Raw genomic sequence first — 15,719 nt, 5'->3', positions numbered from 1 at the left:
GTTGGACTGTGAAGAAGGCTGAGCGCCAAAGAGTTGATGCTTTTGAACTGTGGTGTTGGAGAAGACTCTTGAGAGTCCCTTGGACTACAAGGAGATCCAACCAGTCCATTCTGAAGGAGATCAGCCCTGGGATTTCTTTGGAAGGAATGATGCCAAAGCTGAAACTCCAGTACTTTGGCCACCTCATGCGAAGAGGTGACTCATTGGAAAAGACTCTGATGCTGGGAGGGATTGGGGGCAAGAGGAGAAGGGGATGACAGAGGATGAGATGGCTGGATGGCATCACTGACTCGATGGATGTGAGTCTCAGTGAACTCTGGGAGTTGGTGATAGACAGGGAGGCGTGCTGCAATTCACGGGGTCGCAAAGAGTCGGATACGACTGAGTGACTGATCTGATCTGATCTGAGTCAGTTCTAGTGAGGTGGATGAGCCTAGAGCCTGTTATACAGAGTGAAGTAAGTTGAAAGAGAAAAACAAATATCGTATATTAAAGCATATATATGGAATCTAGAAAAGTGGACTGATGAATCTGTTTTCAGGGAATGAATGGAAACAGATGTAGAGAATGGACTTGTAGATACAGCAAGAGGAGAGGGGCAAATTGAGCATTGACATATATTTACTACCATGTGCAAAACAGCTAGCTAGTAGGAGGCTGCTATATAACACAAGGAACCCAGCCTGGTGCTGTGTGACAACCTAGAGGGGCAGGATGGGAGGAGCCCAAGAGGGAGGGGATATATATATATATATACACACACACACACATATATATATATAGTTATGATTCATCCAGGGTATTGTATGGCAGAAACCAACGTAACAGTGTAAAGCCTTCAAATAAAATTATCCTTCAAATAAAATAAATATCCTTATTATCCTTCAAATAAAATAAAAATAAACCCTTTACTTAATGTTTAACACATAGGAAAACATAAAAAAAAAAAACAATCATTTATTTGTTGTTTTGTTATTCTCTAAAACATTATCAATTTAAAATGCACCTTGGCAGTATTGTGCTGACTGATGACCTAAAGGAAATGAGTGCTTACTGTTACCTGGGTGTCTGAAGTAGGTGGTTTGTATGAAGAACTCGCTAATGCTCCTGGGTTCATAATTCAGTTGTCTATTGACTTTGGATAATAAAGTGTTCAGAGGATAGAAGCTTTTTATAATGGGGCAGGTAGAGGTGGAAATAGGATGACTTGGGAAAGTAGCTATTGCTTCTATCTTTCAAATTTCTTCTCTGAAAATAAGTTCACTATTTAGTCAGGATGTCTTCTTAGGGTTACTAAAGCTGTAGACGGGGTTGGGAGAGAGATTCTGTGCAATTCTTTCTAAACCCTATATTTCTGACACGTTTTTCAAGTTGTTAAAATATATGTGAGATATTAAAGTGAAGAAGATACAAGAAATAATCCACAGCTTTATTTTATGTTTGTGACTCCATCTGGCTATAAAGCAAATGGCTCACAGATTACAGCAGTCACTTTTTATCCTGACCACACTAGTTTAGAATCACTATAACTACTACTAACCACTCTATTTGCTAGAAAGGCACAAATTCTAGACTAAATTTTGGCTTAGGGAACTGCTATTAATTCCATCACATGAATCATAGGATAATCTTATAATATGTTCATAGCTGAGCACTGGATTTATCTTCTTTGACACTATACTAGATTCCTTCAAGAAATTCTCTGGCCTAGAGATTACTGTTATTAATTGTCCCAGCATCTGACTTGAAATCATTGCTGGTCTCAACTACTGGGCTTAGAATTCTTACTGCCTTTTAACCGTCATCTCAAAAACATAATTGAATGTATGTATTCCTCTCTTCTGAAACACTTTCCTTCAAATCAACCTAATTCACCTCTTCTCCCATTTCCTCCTGCCAGACGTCCTAGAGTGTGAAGTTAAGTGGGCCTTAGAAAGCATCACTATCAACAAAGGTAGTGGAGGTGATGGAATTCCAGTTGAGCTATTTCAAATCCTAAAAGATGGTGCTGTGAAATTGCTGCACTCAACATGCCAGCAAATTTGGAAAACTCAGCAGTGCCCACAGGACTGGAAAAGGTCAGTTTGCCTTCCAATCCCAAAGAAAGGCAATGCCAAAGAATGCTCAAACTACCATACAATTGCACTCATTTCACATGCTAGTTGGAAAAGGAAATGACAACCCACTCCAGTATTCTTGCCTGGAAAACCCCATGTATGGAGGAACCTGGTAGGCTACAGTCCATGGGGTCACAGAGAGTCAGACATGACTGAGCAACTTCACTTTCACATGATAGTAAGGCTATGCTCAAAAACCTTCAAGCTAGGCTTCAAGAGTACATGAACCGAGAACTTCCAGATGTACAAGCGAGATTTAGAAAAGGCAAAGGAACCAGAGATCAAATTGCCAACATCAGCTGGATCATTAAAAAAAAACAAGAGAATTCAAAAACACATCTATTTCTGCATTATTAACTATGCTAAGTCTTTGACTAGGTGGATCACAACAAACTGTGGAAAATTCTTAAAGAGATGGGAATACCAGACAACCTTACCTGTCTTCTGAGAAACCTGTAAGCAGGACAAGAAGCAACAGTTAGACCTGGACATGGAAAAACAGACTGGTTCAAAATCAGGAAAGGAGTACATCAAGGCTGTATATTGTCACTGTGCTTATTTAACTTATATGCAGAGTACATCATGTGAAATGCTGGGCTGGAAGACTCACAGGCTTGAATCAAGATTGCTGGGAGAAATATCAACAACCTCAGATATGCAGATGACACTCTTCTTATGGCAGAAGGCGAAGAGGAACTAAAGAGCCTCTTGATGAAAGTTAAAAAGGAGAGTGAAAAGGCTGGCTTAAAACTCAATATTTCAAAAACAAAGATCATGGCATCTGGTCCCATCACTTCATGGCAAATAAATGGGGGGGAAAGTGGAAACAGTGACATTTTATTTTCTTGGGCTCCAAAATAACTGTAGATGGTGACTGCAGCCACGAAATTAAAACAGACACTTGCTCCTTGGAATAACTGCCATGACAAACCTAGACTGTGTATTAAAAAGTAGATACATCACTTTGCTGACAAAGGTCCACATAGTCAAAGCTATGGTTTTTCCAGTAGTCATGTGCAGATGTGAGAGTTGGACCATTAAAAAGGCTGAGTGCTGAAGAATTGATGCTTTCAAACTGTGGTGTTGGAGAAGACTCTTGAGAGTCCTTGAGCAGCAAGGAGATCAAACAAGTCAATCCTAAAGGAAATCAACCCTGACTATTCATTCAAAGATCTGATGGTGAAGCTGAAACTCTAATACTTTGGCCACCTGATGCAAAGAGCCAACTCACTGGAAAAGACCCTGATGCTGGTAAAACTTGAGGACAAGAGGAGAAGGGGACAACAGAGGATGAGATGGTTGGATGGCATCATCAGCTCAATGGACATGAGTTCGAGCAAACTCTGGGAGATAGAGAAGGACAGGGAAGCCTAGTATGCTGCAGTTCATGGGGCTTCAAAGAGTTGGACATGACTTAGTGACTGAACAACTCTTTTCTTCATAGTATTAATTTTATCACATAAGCTTTTTTTTTTTTTAAACTGCCAGAGTGGAATATCTGACTATAAAGTTGAAAGCACAAAAGTCAGGAAATGCTAGGTGAAAACTCTCCCAACAACAATAAATCCTTCTTATGGCCCTTTCTGCATCCTCCAGTATCCATTTAATAGCGCAACTAGTCATCCTACATCCTTTATGGGAAAACATTAATTTTTGGCTCCCTGGTTTTTGCCTGATTGTGTTCAAGCAATTCTTTTACTTTAGAACTTCTGATTCTTTTTTTTTTTTTTTTCTTTCTACCTTCTCTCCTTTATTCTAAGTCTCAGTGGAGTTGGGAATGATTTATACTGAAGAAGAAAAATATAGGGCCCCACACGAAAATTTCATAAAATGTGAGGTGGATTTCTTTAGACCCGGATGAAATGCTTTGTCTAGATTTATTCATCCCCTTTGGTTTCTGGGATGCGGTAAGGAATCTTGGCCTTTGAGATGGAACAGAATGAATAGAGATGCTCAGGAAATATCTCCTAAGTAAATGTAATAATAAATGCTCCTCAAACTGTTCGCTTTATTCCCATGTCTTGTATCATTTGACATACCATGAAGTTTGAGTTCTGCCTGGTGGATGCCCATGCTGGGTGGTATGATTCTGGTTAGGACTTCTTATGGCATGTTTGAACCTAGCTAAAGAACAGTTATCATTTTCTCCTATAAAATAAAACCTTATTGTATCATATAAATACAAACATAAAGGAGCACTCTTTAATTAAAAGCCATATAATAAAACATACACTACATTTTAAGTATACTTTTTATAAAGCTGCTGCTGCTAAGTTGCTTCAGTCATGTCCAACTCTGTGCGACAGAAGCCCATAGACAGAAGCCCACCAGGCTCCCCCGTCCCTGGGATTCTCCAGGCAAGAACACTGGAGTGGGGTGCCATTTCCTTCTCCAATGCATGAAAGTGAAAAGTGAAAGTGAAGACGCTCAGTCATGTCTGACTCTTAGTGACCCCATGGACTGCAACCTACCAGGCTCCTCCATCCATGGGATTTTCCAGGCAAGAGTACTGGAGCGGGATGCCATTGCCTTCTCTGACCTAGCTCTAGGCTAATTCATAAATGGGAAAATAACTTGAATAGATACTTGTATATGTATGACTAAATCACTTTGCTGTACACCTGAAACACAACATTGTTAAGTATGCTGCTACTGCTAAGTCGCTTCAATCGTGTCTGACTCTGTGCGACCCCATAGACAGAAGCCCACCAGGCTCCCCTGTCCCTGGGATTATCCAGGCAAGAACACTGGAGTGGGGTGCCATTTCCTTCTCCAATGCATGAAAGTGAAAAGTGAAAGCAAAGTCGATCAGTTGTGTCCGACTCCTAGCGACCCCATGGACTGCAGCCTACCAGGCTCCTCTGTCCATGGGATTTTCCAGGCAAGAGTACTGGAGTGGGGTGCCATTGTGTATACTCCAATATAAAATTTAAAAAAAGTTGAAATATTATTTTCCACCCTTTACTGTCATAGTGCATCTTATCTAGAGTTACTGAATAATTAAATTACTTAATGATTATGTATTAATAATAACTTATTAAACTGAGCTTAAACACAGCTGCTTGTAAGGATATTAAAAGCCCATTTCTAGTAAGCCCTTCCTAAGGAAGTGACAGCAAAATTCTCCCCAAACGTGCCTAAAGCTTGGAAAATCATCTAAAAGTTTAGTGCTGAGGAAGTGACACTAAATGTCTGGAAGCTCGGAATGTGTTCTGGAGAGGCTGCCCATGTGCAGTTGGCCAAGGGGACCTAGACAGGTATGAAGCTCCTCCAACCACTGGGAATTGGAGGTCTTGATGGGATGGGTGGGGGGTGGCGGTGGTAAGAAGAGGAAGTAGAAATGGGCTGATTTCATGCTCCTCTGACTTGCCTCTTGTCCCCTAGGCACAGCCCAGACATGCTCTGGCAGGAGTAGGAGCAGCTGGATAGACGAAGAAAGGCCTTTTGTCCCTCCATTCCCTCACAGACCAGAGATGGGGTGACAGATGTAAAATAGGACTTCAGGCAGGTCCAGAGTGACCTTGATATTCTGAGCTTATTCTTGATTAGCAAGATTTAGGTTTTAGTTGTTTGGGATTTTTTTAGACCAGCGGTCCCCAACCTTTTGGGCACCATGAACTGATTTCTTGGGAGACACTTTTTGCATGGACCGGGAGTGGGGGTGGGGAATGGTTTTGGAATGATTCAAGTACATTCCACTTATTGTGCACTTTATTTCTGATCTAACGCCAATGCTGATTTGACAGGACTTATGGGTCTGCCACCTGGAGGCCGGAGACCTCGGCTATAGACAGAAGTGGGTGGAATTTCATTTTTGGATATTTTAAGCAGAGCTTCACCCCCTCATTCCAATAAAACAAATTTCATTTTAATACATAACACTAAATGTTTTTGTTTCAATTTTTTTCCTCCTTGGAGAACAAGCATCACAGAATATCTACACAAAATCACAGGAAATAATAAAAAGTCTCAAAATCCTACTTTTTATGTGCTGCTAGAAACAATCATGTGACTTTTTTCTTTACTTAATCATTCTGAGGGGGAAAAAAAAGGTGCTCAGGATGATGTGGAAAACTTCAGCATTAAAAATAATATCCTAAGTAATCCAAAAGGGAAATTAATTTCGCTTTGAAGGTGTTCATGCACACAAACACTGAAATAATGAGTAAACTGGCTCTCCTGAGAAAATGCCAACTGTCACCTGCTTCCCACTGGGCTCCAGGGGTAACCAGCTTCTCTCACTGCCCTAACTTCTGACTCCAGAGATTGAACATCTCCTCAGGCAATCAGAAATGATTGTGTTATGCTGCTGCTGCTGCTGCTAAGTCGCTTCAGTCGTGTCCAACTCTATGTGACCCCATAGAGGACAGCCCACCAGGCTCCGCCGTCCCTGGGATTCTCCAGGCAAGAACAGTGGAGTGGGTTGCCATTTCCTTCTCCAACTTGTGTTATGAGACACCAACTACTCCCATTGTTAAGACAGAACTGGCTGATTTCCTTAACAAGTGAAACTATCATTGCTATTAAAAATACTGTAACTTATTAGGCAACTTATAATGCACAGGATGTTTAAGTTGATGGGATCTCATTTTTAAACCCTCTGGGCACAGTGAATTGGTTGGAGTACTCATTCACACCCACATACAGGGACCACTCCCCTGGGAGAGGGGAGGGCTTGGTTAGATATTTCAGGTAAAAATAAATCAGTAATTTCACACTTAAACTTTAGAGCAGATTTGAAAGGTATTGTTGTTATTTAGTCGCTCAGTCCTGTCCCACTGTTTTGTGACCCCATGCACAGCAGCCCACGAGACTCCTCTGTCCATGGGATTTCCCAGGCAAAAGTACTGGAGTGGGTTGCCATTTCCTTCTCCAGGGGATCCTCCTGACCCAGAGTCTCCTGCATTGTAGGCATTCTTTACCACTGAGCCACCGTGGAAGCCTGTATTTGAAAGTATGTGTAATATAAATGGACTTCCCAGGTGGCGCTAGTGGTAAAGAACACGCCTGCCAATCCAAGAGACAGACACAGGTTTGAGCCCTGAGTGGGGAAGATCCCCTGGTGTAGGAAAAAAACGTATCTCCTATGAAGTTCCATGCTATTATATAAGGTAGAAGTTGAAAAGAAGAAACAAAAGCCCTGAAAAATTCACTAAATTAATCATCATTTACAGATTATTAATGAATAATCATTAGAAGCAGAGGTGTTAACAGAGTAAATCCTGTGAGTTACCATCACAAGGGAAATAGTTTTTATATTTTGTATATTTATTTATATCCATACAAAATTACGTATCTGTATGAGATGATGACTGTTCTCTACACTTATTGTGGTCATCATTTCATCACGTACATGTAAGTCCATTCATTATGCTCTACACCTTATACAGTGCTGGAGGTCAATTAAATCTCAAACTGGAAGAAAAAAAAAAACTAGAAGTTGACTCTGGAGACGCCAATTACAGACTTGGTTCGTTGAAACCACCTTCTTCTGTGTCCCCTTCCCTCCAAATTGACTTCTCTTAGTGTCTCCCACCATTCAAGGGCTGATACAGGCTCTGCCACTCCAAGCTCCACCCCTCAATTCTCACCCATTGAATAAACATCTTCATCTGTTAGTGTTTTTCAAGAGTAATAGCAGATGTGCACTGTGCTGGGAACAACCTTAGCAGCACAGATTTTAAAAGGCTACAGTCCCACCCCCAAAGAAAATGCCTCGGCCTAACTGTGTTCAGACTATTGACTAAAACAATACCTGGTTTTGACAAGTAGAGCTTCATGCCTGAGGGTGTTGTTGGTTTGTTTGAGTTCTTTTTGGGTAGGGAGGCGGGGGATGGAGAATTAAAACTTGAATGGGAAAGTCCAAAGGCCGGGAGCGGGGTGGGGGGTGGGTACTTGTAGGTACATTATCAACAAGGACAGAAAAAATAATTCACTTAAATACCTCTGGGGCAGGGAGGTGGGGGGAATCTCTGAAAACTTTTGAAAAGGGATAAGTAATATGGCCAAGTCACCTGAAAAGCACTTTAAAAAATATTCTCTCTCCATACTTAATCCTCAAAATATCTAAGATGAAGTTTAGGATATTAAGTCATTATTATTTTAACTTTAAAAATACTTCTAAACAAAATTAGTAAAATAGAAACTGGATGGAATTTAAAAAATCCCAAGGTCACTTGTGGCAGCTATTCATAACTTTGTTGGAATGCTGGCAGATCAGAGGGTGTATTTCTAATCCTTTCCTCCCAGGTTCTCTGATAGCAGACTGCCCTAAATTGAAAGGTCTGCTTCACTGATTGCCTCCAGTTTTCACCCTTGCTCTCCCTGGGCTGGGAGAGGGATTCTTACTCATTATTAATTTTGTGCTATGCTAGCAACTGTTTATGTTGACAGATTTCCTGAGGACAGATGATGAGTCCACAAGGAATCCCACATTTTTTTCTTCATTGGTGTATCCATATAATTTATAATTTCACCCTATGAATTAGTGGAAAGATTATTTCAAAAAACTACTTGAGACATAGCATAATGTGAATTAACATGATTAATCCAAGTCATTCTCATCTTCACCAGCAATTGTTTGCTTTTGTGTATAAGTAAAAACAAATGTTCTGTGTGTACAATTATTTTGATCTTAAAGGCCATGCTTATTACAGAGAGACAAGATTGGGATTCTGTAGTTTCCTTTTGGGTCTCCAAGGTGTTTCCCTTATAGTCATGCCTCTATAGAGATGAAATTGTATTTATAATAGTTTCTATTTAGGCTTGATTTATATATTTATGAGATTAAACATGGACATGTATATCTAGACTTGGTTATGCACAGACATAAAAAAATAAAATCATAGACCAGGTTATAATATAAACACTTACAAGTGGAATTTAATTAAACATGTCTTCTAAAATCAGGTCTAAAGAGTAATAGGAGTTATTGAAAAGTCTACTGGATTGGACATAAAATAGTTTCTAGTCCCCCTTTATCATGAATTGGGTAAGTCACTTACCCTTTTAGAACCCCAATTCCCTTATTTGTAAATTGAAAATTTAAAAATAATTATAGATATACCACCCTTTAAATCATAATAGGGAACCTTATGCTGGGAAAACCAAGACACAATGATCAGCACACGAGTTTTATTATTGAACTTAGATTCAGAATAAAACTGCCACTTCCAGCATCAATGGCAGACAAGCTACTGTGTGGTGGAAACCAACTAGATCCTAAATAAAACATTTTGGTTCATTGCTGTACTCCCTAGAAGTAGGTAAAATAATCTCCAAGGCCAGTCCTCCTCTCTCCCACATTCCAAATGAACAAAGCTGAGTGAAAAGTGGAGCTTGGAGCAGTGAACAGATAAATACGCTGAACAAAAAGCAAAGGAGAGAAAGTGGGTTATTCTGAGAGAAAATGCCAGTTATTTATATTTATATTGCAGTTTTGACACTAAATCTAGAGTTAACAGCAAAGAAAGGGCACTGAACCTGAGACTCTGCATTAGTCCAGGACTCTCCAGGAGAGCTTAAATGGCCCCAGATTGCTTCCCAGTCCCAGCAGAAACAAACCAGATTTCCTTAGGAATACATCCTACAGAATAACCCATCAGATTCCCACAATTTATAAGTGGGCAAATATTGGTTCACAGCTAAGGCCACCAAGCACATGAGGAAGTAAGCCATCTATGTTACAGCTGTCAGATACAGAATAGCTGCTTATGAAGTACTTAAAGAAATAAAGCATAGAATCAGAAGAATGAACAAGCAGCAGAAAACTATCAGGAATGATCAGGCAGTTCTGAAAAATAACTAAACGGAGTATTTAAACAAAAATATGTAAATGGTGAAAGAACAAACAAAATGTTTTAAAGAGCAGATTAGTCACATTTGAAAGAATTAGTCAACTTGAAGGAAGAAGTTAATAATTTAATCAAAATGTAATTCAGAAAGAAAAAGGACTGGAAAATAAGAGAATAATTTAAAATACTGAGGATAAAATGAGTTAAACATATGTCAAGTAATATTCATGAAAAGAGAGAATAAAGCTAATCAAGGAGTCATAATAGCTAAGAAGTTTCCAGAAATGCTGAAAGCTATTAATCTACCTTTTTGGAAAGCATAGTTTCTCAAGCAGGAGAAACAACAAGAAAATCAATGCCTAGATGTCACCTCTTAGTGACTCTGTAGAGCAACAAAGACAAACTTTTTTAAAGTGGCCAAAGTAAAAGATACCACAAAGAAATGATTATTTTATAGACAGCAGACTGTTCCACTATAATTACAGGAAACAGAAGCAATAGAATCATATATATATTTATATTTATATACATATACACACACACACACATATATATATTCAGTTTTGAGAGGAAATAGGTATTATCAAATCTTAGAGTGAAACAAAGACATTTTTTAGATAGCCAAAAAGCACATGAAAAGATGCTCAACATCATTAATTATTAGAGAAATGCAAATTACAACTACAATGAGGTATCACCTCACACTAGTCAGAATGGCCATCGTCAAAAAATCTACAAACAATAAATGCTGGAGAGGGTGTGAAGAAAAGGGAACCCTCTTACACTGTTGGTGGGAATGTAAATTGGTACAACTATGGAGAACAGTAAAAATTTCCTTAAGAAAGAAAAAAAGAATTACCATGTGATCCAGCAATCTCACTCTTGGGCATATATCCAGTTCAGTTCAGTTCAGTCACTCAGTCGTGTCCAACTCTTTGTGACCCCATGAACCACAGCACACCAGAGAGAAGTATAATTCAAAAAGATACATGCACCCAGCATGCATTGCAGCATTGTTTACAACAGCCAGGAAATAGAAGCAACCTAAATATCCACTGACAGAAGAATGAATAGAGAAGATGTAGTACATATATCAGAGAAGGCGATGGCACCCCACTCCAGTATTCTTGCCTGGAAACTCCCATGGACGGAGGAGCCTGGTGGGCTGCAGTCCATGGGGTCGCTGAGGGTCTGACACGACTGAGTGACTTCACTTTCACTTTTCACTTTCATGCATTGGAGAAGGAAATGGCAACCCACTCCAGTGTTCTTGCCTGGAGAATCCCAGGGACGGGGGAGCCTGGTGGGCTGCCGTCTGTGGGGTCACACAGAGTCAGACACGACTGAAGCGACTTAGCAGTAGTACATATATACAATGGAATATTATTCAGCCATTAAAAAAGAATGAAATAATGCCGTGTGCACCAACATGGATGGATCTAGAGATTGTCATACTGAGTGAAGTCAGACAGAGAAAGACAAATACATGATATTGCTTATATGTGGAATCTTTTAAAATGGGACAAATGAACTTATTTAGGGTCAGAGATGTAGAGAACAATCTTATGATTGTCAGTAGAGAAAGATGGAGGAGGGATAACTTGGAAGACTGGGATTGACGTATACATACTACTATATAAAATAGATAACTAATAAAGACCTGCTATGAAGCACAGGAAACTCTACTCAGGACTCTATAATGACCTATATGGGAAAAGAATCTAAAAAAGAGTGGACATATCATATGTACATGAATAACTGATTCACTTTGCTGTACAGCAGAAACTAGCACAACTTTGTAAATCAACTATACTCTGATAAAATTTTTGAAAAATCACAATGAAGTTTTTAATTATATGCTAAATTATAATGAAAATTAACATGTCAAGACTATTTTTGAGTGATATCTGTCAGCCATAATGCTTACAATAGGAAAATCTGAAAGTGAACCAAGCATCCATCTTAAGTATTTAGAAAGAAACAAAAAATAAACAAAGAGAACAAAAGAAACAATGAAAATAAGAGAATTCCATGAAATTGAAAACAAAAGTACAATAGAAACATCGATAAAGTTAAAATTTAACTTTTTGAAAAGACTAATGAAAGAGACAATCCTTTTGCAAGACCAATTAAGAAAAAAGAGAATACAAAATGACTAAAAGGGGAATGTAAATATAGAGTGCAGAAAGAAAATACCCTGAGTGATTTTATGCCAATAATTTAAAAACCTAGATAAAACAATTCTTAGAAAAACATAACTTAAAGACTGACTTAAGAATTACAAAACCTGAATAGTCCTAAAACTATTAAAGCAATTGAATCAATAATTTAAAATATTCCTACAAGGAAAGACCAGCTCCAGGAAATTTTATAGGATTAAGGAAATCACTAAACATTCAACAGCTAATTTCTATCTTTTATGGGTTTACTCAGCAAATAGAAAAATAAGAACTGCTCTGTAAATCATTCTGCATAATCTGGGTACCCAAAATAGATAAGTACAATCTGAGAATAGAAATTATAGACCAATCTCACTCAACAAGCTAAACAAAATATTAAATCCACTATTTTCTTTTTTTTTTAGTTTATTTATCATGACTTAGTTGGGTTTATCCCAGAAATGCTAGAGTAGTTTAACATTAGAAAATCTAGAATTGTGACCTACCATAATAGATTAAAAAGAAAAACCAATATATAATCTCAATAGAACCCTCCCCTCCAAAAATTGGATAAAGTTAAGCTTTGATTCAGCATAAAAAGTCTTTGCAGACTTTGAGTGGAAGAGAATTTTATTTACTTTACTTGAATGAAGATATCTACTAAAGCTTCAGTAAACATCATTCTTAATGATGGTAAGTTAGAAGCATCCCATTTAAAATCAGAAAAAGGACATTTGCTTCCTATCATGTTTTGATCATCACTGAAGCTGGAGGCTCTAGCCAGACAATAAGAAAAGCAAATAAAGACGCCAAAGACTAGAAAGGAACAAACCCAACATTAGTTGCAGTTACTATGATTACATATACAGAAAACCACAAACAATCTAAAAACAACATATTAGCAATAACAGAAGAGTTCAGCAACGTTACTTTCCTATTGTGTACAGCTCTAAGACCAACAGGCAAAAATTCACTGCCTTTCCAAATAGTGGCCATCAACATTTTAAAATGTAATAATTAAAAGATACAATTTATAATTCCAGAAAAAAACATAAGGTATCTGGGAATAAATCTAACAAAAGGCATACAAGGTTTACCTAGAGAAAATAATAAAACTTGAAAGTCATTAGGGACCTAAATAAATGAAAAGATGTACCACATTATGGATAGCAATACTTAATATTTTAAAGATGGATATTCTCTCAAATTGGCCTACAGTCTTAAAATCTCAGAAGAATTTTTCATGCAATGGGCAAGCTAATTCTAAAATGTAAAAGGAAAGACAGAAACCTAAGAAAAACTGAATCTCCTAAAAAATTTGAGTGTAACAATTTGTACCAGGTACGAAGATCTTCTATAAAGCTGTAATAATTAAGACAGTGTGATTTTGGCAGAGAGTTAGAAAAGTCGACACAAGGAGAGTGACAGAATGAAATAGAGAGTAACCCAAAAATACATGGAAACTTTATATGTAATACAGATGGTATAACACATAAATGGTGATGAGACGGTATGGAAAAAAAAGGAAGGAAGAGATTGGGAATGATTGCTAATGGGCATAAAGTTTTTTGGGGAAGTGATGACTCTAAAATTAGAAAATGATGATGGTTGTACAAGTCTGTATATATACTGCCAGTTATTGAACTATAAACTTTAAATGGGTGAACTTTATGGTGTGTAAATTGTCAATAATGCAATTAAAGAGTGCTCTATAGTAACACAAAGTTACAGAGATGAATCTTTAGAAATATTAAGTGAAATTTTAAAAGGCATAGTGAAATAATACATTATTTATGCATGCATGCTAAGTTGCTTCCAAGTCTTTGTGACCCTGCGGCCTGAAGCCTGCCAGGCTCCTCTGTCCATGGGATTCTCCAGGCAAGAATACTGGAGTGGGTTGCCATTTCCTTCTCTAGGGGATCTCCCAACTCAGGGATCAAACTCCAGTCTCTTACATTTCCTGCATTGGCGGGCAGGTTCTTTACCACTAGGGCCACCTGGGAAGCCCTTATTACTTATGGATATGCACATATATGATAAAACTATTTGGAATATTGCAAAGGCAGGATAAACATACAGGAAAGTTGCTCCCTCAGGGGGAAGAGAAGGAAATGGAACAGAGGAGGAATCCATAGGCAGATGCATATTGGTGATTGTTTTGGTTCTTGACTGATTATTTAAAAGTTTTTCATTTTGATTATCTATAATTTACATATTTTATATTTACTCTTTGAATCTAATGTTCTACTTATAATAAAACTTAAAAATCTTTAAAATGATAATACAGGTATTGGAGAAGGAAATGGCAACCAAATCCAGTGTTCTTGCCTGGTGAATTCCATGAACAGAGGAGCCTGAAGGGCTACAGTGCACGGGGTCGCAAAGAGTCAGACGTGACTGAGTGACTAAATTTCAAATTTTATTTTCCCACCCCACTCTCAAAACCACAGACAGTGCAGCAGTGTCTATAAAACTCTGAGGAAATGAATGCATGACTTGAAAGGTTTAAACCCAATCAAGTTACCTCCTAAAATAAATGCAAACAGATAATAAAATGAAAGAACATAAAGAAATAAAAATCCATGAGCTTTTCTTGGAATAAAAATTTAAAACTATTGCATGATATGTAACCTGACACACAACATTGAAAATCAATGATACTCTAATTAAAGAAAATATATATTGTATGGCAAACTCAAGGCAACCAAGTAGATGAATCAAAGTAAAGAGTGCAGAAATAGAGAAGCCAGGCCATGAAAAGCTCTGGTGTTGAGCACTAAATTATTTAAAAGAGGATCAAGAGTAAACAACTGTTTGATGGTTTCAGAACAGGAGATGAGTGTTATAAACCCAAGCACTGTACAGAATAGTAAAACTAATCAAAAGTAAGGTTAGAAGGAGTGAGGTGAGAGAAAGCAAACTAGTGTCTCTTTCTTCAAATTTCTTAAGAAAGTCAACAGATAGGATGCAAAACAAGTATACTTTTAAAACTATATTGACTCTACCTCAGTACTGATGACTGAGTAACTAGTGACTTTTGGCAGGGGCGTGTCTTTGATATTATGAAGGTTCTGTGCACTGTAAGATGTTTGGCATCTCTGCAGCCCAGTCACTAAACGCCAGTTATTGTGACCACCAAAAACATGTCCTTGCATTTCTAAAAGTATCCTAAGAACTTGGCACTGCATTAGATTGAGAAACACTACTCTCACCTCTTATAGGTTTTTTTATAACACTTTTTTCTTCAAATTTAGAGCAATGTTGGAGATTTAAGGTCTCCTTACTGAAAAATCACAGAAGGGATTCTTTACATCAAATCATTCAATTTCACATTGTTATCCCTTTCTTCTACTGAATTAAAATAAAAGTCAACTTAATACAGAATAAGCCCTCTTACAAATATAATCATTTGTAAGTTTAACAAAACTTGTTGAAACACAGAATATGAAAAAATAAACCTAGTTTTCATATTTAATATTTCTGAGTGTGATAAAAAATGGATAATATCAAGTTTAATGTATTATGCATTTTTAAGTGTACAATTCTATGACACAAACATATTCATATCATTGTACAACTATCACACTCTTTATCTTTGGAACTATTTTATCTTCCCTAAATGCATATTTTAATATATTTATATAACATAT

General features: G+C 37.7%; 2 long non-coding RNA genes across 12 annotated transcripts in view; one reads left to right on the top strand and one right to left on the bottom strand.

Annotated features, from left to right (window-relative positions):
• Nucleotides 1-15,719, bottom strand: part of LOC147374610 (uncharacterized) — a 310,540-nt gene that overhangs the window by 90,614 nt on the left and 204,207 nt on the right. For 2 of the 11 annotated variants that reach the window (XR_015162965.1, XR_015162968.1), the window contains exon 5: nucleotides 9,240-9,480. The exons of 8 other annotated variants lie outside the window; for them this stretch is intronic. This is a non-coding gene — a long non-coding RNA (uncharacterized LOC147374610). Of the gene's footprint in view, nucleotides 1-9,212; nucleotides 9,481-15,719 lie in introns of those variants that run through there. One more of the 11 variants, XR_015162967.1, reaches the window with a different exon arrangement.
• LOC147374613 (uncharacterized) overlaps nucleotides 1-15,719 on the top strand; it is a 31,971-nt gene that overhangs the window by 6,786 nt on the left and 9,466 nt on the right. The gene's annotated exons all lie outside the window — the stretch shown is intronic.

This window comes from Bos grunniens, chromosome 4, assembly GCF_055505025.1.
Source record: "Bos grunniens cultivar Pamir isolate PY7600 chromosome 4, Bosgru_T2T1.0, whole genome shotgun sequence".
Lineage (NCBI taxonomy): Eukaryota > Metazoa > Chordata > Mammalia > Artiodactyla > Bovidae > Bos > Bos grunniens.
This window is presented reverse-complemented; position numbering and strand designations above follow the sequence as displayed.